We start from the raw sequence: 5170 nt of genomic DNA, 5'->3' as shown, positions 1-5170 counted from the left end.
CCACACCTCGCTCAGCCAGTGAGCTGCCGGTCTGTATGTGGGATCCGAACCCTCGGCGGGAGTGCTGCCGCACTCCCAAGCGGTGCACTGTAGCAGTGCGCCACCGGGCCGGCCCTTCCCCTAGTATTATCATCTTGCACTTGTGTGGCATATTTGTTACAAATGATAAACCAATATTGATATATTATTATTGTTACCAAAGTTCAACTGGTTTTTGACGAGGGTGCCAACACCATCCAATGGGAAAAAGAATAGTCTTTTCAATAAGTGAAGCTGAAACAACTGGGTAGTCATATGCAAAAGAATGATTCTGGACTACTATCTCACACCATATACAAAAATAATTCCATATGCCGTCAAACTCTTAGAAGAAAACATAGGAGTAAATCTTGGATTAGGCAATGGATTCTTAGATATGACACCAAAAACACAAGCAACATAAGAAAAAATAAACTAGATTCTATCAAAATTAAAAACTATTGTGTTTCAAAGGATACCCTAAAGAAAGTGAAAAAGGGCTTGCCAGTTAGCTCACTTGGAGGAGCGTTGTGGTAGTAACACCAAAGTCATGGGTTTGGATCCCCACACTAGCCAGCCACCAAGAAGAAAAAAAAAAGTGAAAAGACAACGCATAAAATGGGAGAATATTTCTGCAAATCATATATCAAAGGAACTTATATCCAGAATTTATAAAGAATGCATACTCCATAATAAAAAGACAAACAGCCCAATTTGAGAAATGGGCAAAGGATCTGGGTAGACATTTGTCCAAAGAGGAGATACAAGTGGACAACAAGAATATGAAAAGGTGCTCAACATCATTAGCCATCAGGGAAATGTAAGTCAAAACCACAATGAGATACCACTTCACATCCACTAGAATGGCTATAACAACAATAAAAAACAAAGAGAAGAAACACACCTCCCAGGTTCTGGTCAAGATGGCAGAATAGACAGTTCCCAGCATCGCTCTCTCCCACAAATCAACCAATTTACAACTATAAAAATGTAACATCAGCCAAGCTGGGGCCGCTGGAGCTCAGAGGAAGAGGAGGAGAGACCTACAGAGTTCATGAAGGTGGGAGAAACCATGATGAGAGAAAGAAAATACTGCTCTGAGTGTTTTGGGCTGTGGCTGCTTTAAGTCTCCAGCTGCTGAGCACATGGATCAGGAGCTGGCAGAAGCTGCAGCTGTGCCCTTCAGATGGAGTTACTTGAAGGCGGCAGGGGAGAAGAGGGCCTTGGTGGCCCCCAGGACAGCAAGACCACTAATAGGGTTCCTGTGGACCCATGCAGGAGTAAGGAGCCAGAACAGCTGAAAAAGGGAGCCACATTCAGAGGCCGGTGAGTCATCGCAAAGGACCGGCACGGGGCCCATTCCATGGGAAGCATTTGGAGCATGGGCGGTGGGGGAGACGGGCCCACCAGAGGAACACTGGGACACAGCAAGGACAGCCAATCTGCCCTCCAATCAGCACAGGACCACTCAGGAGACTGTTCAGGAATGCAGAATTGCATGGGGTGCAGTTTGATGAAAAAACTCAGGCCCAGATAAGAGATTCTACACAACACAGATCCACTGGGTCTCTGGAGATCCGGAAGTACCTATAAGGTCAACCATTAAACCCTAATCTGCACAAAAAGCCTTCCCTAGGGAATCAGCAGCAAAGCAGCAATTTAGTGCAATTATGCAGCTTAAGTACTGGTTCCCACAGGAAGTTCCCCCGTTTTAGAAGTACACAAAGGACAAAAAATAAGTTCTGGCCCAGGCATACCACCAGTACCTCGGGGCTCACCCAGGGACCCAAGGCATGGAGAAGGGGATCAGACCCCTCTCCCACAACCAGGCACACTGTGCCAGTGCCTCGGGGCCCGCCTGGGAATCTCAGGTTTGGAGAAGTGTACTGGACCCCCTCCCACAACCAGATACACTGCTCCAGCACCTCAGGGCCTGTCTGGTGACCTGAAGCATGGAGCCGGGGAGTGGACCCCCTTCCCTCAACCAGGCACACTGCACCAGCACCTTGGGGCCTGCCCAGGAAACAGAGGCATGGAGAAGGGGACCAGACACACCCCACAACCAGGCATACCACCAGCACCAAGGAGCATGCCAAAAACATTGCCTCCATGTGAATGGCCCACCACAGCCACCACAATAACCATGGCTGTCGCAAAAGCAGCCAGACACCACAACCACCATGCAGATGGTCTGCCAACCACTGGAATACATTCACACAAGGAGAGTCACCAGCAGAGATAAAGGAAAGAAGAGGATGTCTCTCTCCACAAAGCCCATTTTAGAGTGACCGAAGAAGCGTCTGCTCTATGATAAAATTGGGGGACCTGATCACACCTGTCAGCATTAGACAGATCATCTAGGCAACAAATTAAAAGAGTAACCATTATTCTTTCAGGAGAGAAGAAATCTAGGGTAAACAGAAGGGGGAGAATGTGGGGGAAGGGGAGAGATTGGACAAGGGGCATGAAGAATAATTACAATTTATAACAATACATATGCTAGTATTGTTTTGATTTGATCAACATATTGATTTGATCAACATATCTCAATGCTGAACCCCCAAAATATGTATAATCAATTTTGATTCAATAAATAAAACAAATTATTTTTTAAAAAAACGAGAAAATAATTGATGAGGATGTGGGGAAGCTGGAATTCTCATCCATTTGCTGGTGGGAATATAAAATGGTGCAGCCACTTTGGAAAATAGTTTGGCAATTCAGCAAAAGATTAAACATACAGTCACCATATGATCTGGCAATTACACTCATAGTTATAAACCCAAGAGAACTGAAAATATATGTCCACACAAAAACTTATACATAAATGTTCATAGCAGCATTATTCATAACAGCCAAAAAAAGTGTAAACAACACAAATGTTCAACTAATGAATAAGCACCCTTTCCTTCTTGTCATATGCTTTCAAATCCAGTTGGTAGCTGCCCTGGAGATTTTACCTTTGAACATGGAGTGTCCCTTGGTTCCTTGAATTCTAGGTCATAGAAAAGCTGTCTATGGTCAGTTGTTATTAAAATGCCCCATCGTAGTATCCCCAGTTTTCTGGCCAGAGAGCTCTGTAAGCTTCTGGACAAAGCTGTCTCACTCTGCATCCTAGTGCCTAGCACAGGTTCGGTGAAAGTGGGTGCTCAGCAAACACTGAATGCATTTTCTACAGCAAACATCAGGCAAATTGTCCAACAGAAAATTCTTGTGATCTCCCTTGGTATGACATAGTTTAGATGCTGAAATCCTATGTGTCATAATACTTGGGGTTTTAGGGAAAATCATGTAGAATATTTTAATGATGGAGATCACTTGATGTTGGCATATAGGAACAGGCATATTTGCATCCCAGGAACTCATGAGCAGTAGGAGAGCTGACATAAGCCAAAGAGCTATGGCTTTTTAAAAAGTAAGGCTAAATTTTTCAAATCCTCCAGAATGCAATCCAGCAGAACCCTGGGCCTCATCAGATTTGCCATTTTCGTTTATGCTCTCTGTGTGTCCAGATTTGAGTGCCTGAACTCTGAGACTAAGGTCAGGGCATGCATGCCAGAGCTACTGAGCAAACCCATCTGACCACAGGTATCGAGGCAGTCTCAACTTGACTTTGTTGTTTTGACATAGCTGTCATTTTTGCAGTTACCCTTGTAATATGAAAAGTTTGTTCTTTTCTTTTCTTTTTTTTTTTTTCCTCCCTCTTCCTTCCTCCCCAGGGCCCACCTACCTCCCTCTAAAAGAAGTCCAACTACTACAGCTGGCAGTAGATGTGAATAGAAAGCAGTTTAAAAGTCAGACAGCCAGAAAATAGAAGTTTTAGAGTAAGGAGCTGGGGTAATCATATGCTACATTGGTGTTTGAGAACTGGGGAATCAGTTCCAAAGGTCTTCCATGGGCATTTCCTGGTATCCTGTGCCTCTCTGTGGGGGGCAGTCCTTCAAAGCTGTCCCCTCAGGAGACCTTCATTAGTAGTGTGGTGACTGGGTAGAGAACAGTGCAGAACAGTATGCACGTGGGACCCCTATTTGCTTTTTTTTAAAAGGGACCATTTTTTTTCTTTTAAAAAGGGGGACCATATATAGCTACAAATAATCATACAAGAGAGTGGAATCCATGATTTCCTGTGTGGTAGGGAGATTTTCACTCTTACCTTTTGAACTATTTCTTTGTTAACCACAGGCAGGTTTCACTTTCCCACTAAAAAGTCATAAGAACGTAAAAAGCCCACTGGGGTGAGTGCTCGTTCCCGGGGCATGGCTGCTGCCCACACTCTGCTGGAAGGCCTCTCCTGGGTGCATCTTCATGGCGCACTGTTCTTGACCCCAAAGGTAATTATCTTGACTCATCAGCTACCCAAATCAGCAGATTTGGCTCTGAATAACACAGCTATTCCCCCAAAGCTTTTCTTTCTTGAAAGAACAAAGTTATGGTTGTCATTGTTTTATACCATTGCAGACATTCAAAGGACTCTTAAGACAGTGTTAAGAATTGTTAAAAGGGCCGGCCTGTGGCTCACTTGGGAGAGTGTGGTGCTGACAACACCAAGTCAACGGTTAAGATCCTCTTACCGGTCATCTTAAAAAAAAAAAAAAAAAAGAACTGTTAAATATATTTTGGGCAATGTTAAGTGCACAGTTTGGGGTAAGTGAACACCCTTTCACGATGGCAATGTTCACCAAGATGGATGCCACAATATTTGAGTGTTTACCATAGGCCAAGAAGTTCCCCTGCACGATATCTTAGTTTCTTCTAATGCCACACATCTGTAAGGCGGGTCCCATTGTTATTTCCACAGGGACCAATTAGGAAAGTTATTTATGCAAAGCCAAAAAGTTAGTAAGCTGGTGGAATCAGGATTTGAGGCTAGGTCTGGCTGAACTTCCAAGCCTAAGCACATAATCCTTATACTACTGCTAACTATGGTAAAGGTAATACAAAGTCACACATCACCAAATCCAGAGCTAAGTTAAGGGGATAGATTGAAAACAACATAAGCATTTGGAGAATAGTCACAATGATGTAGCTCCACCTATTAAGCACCTATTGTGTGCCAGACATCCTGTTGGGCACCCTCATCCCCACGACCCCTCTGTGCAGCGGGCATTGATGTCTTTCTCAGGGAGGAGGAAACCAAGACTCAGGGAGGTGA

At 44.2% G+C, this 5170-nt stretch overlaps 1 long non-coding RNA gene across 2 annotated transcripts in view; it reads right to left on the bottom strand.

Annotated features, from left to right (window-relative positions):
* Nucleotides 1-4574, bottom strand: part of LOC103591820 — a 13331-nt gene extending 8757 nt beyond the window's left edge. Inside the window, exon 1 of one of the 2 annotated variants that reach the window (XR_550618.1) lies at nt 4172-4574. This is a non-coding gene — a long non-coding RNA (uncharacterized LOC103591820). The remainder of the gene's footprint in view (nt 1-4171) is intronic. The other variant, XR_550619.1, reaches the window with a different exon arrangement.
* Nucleotides 4575-5170: the final 596 nt, after the last annotated feature.

Source organism: Galeopterus variegatus, unplaced genomic scaffold, assembly GCF_000696425.1.
Source record: "Galeopterus variegatus unplaced genomic scaffold, G_variegatus-3.0.2 Scaffold1035, whole genome shotgun sequence".
NCBI lineage: Eukaryota > Metazoa > Chordata > Mammalia > Dermoptera > Cynocephalidae > Galeopterus > Galeopterus variegatus.
This window is presented reverse-complemented; position numbering and strand designations above follow the sequence as displayed.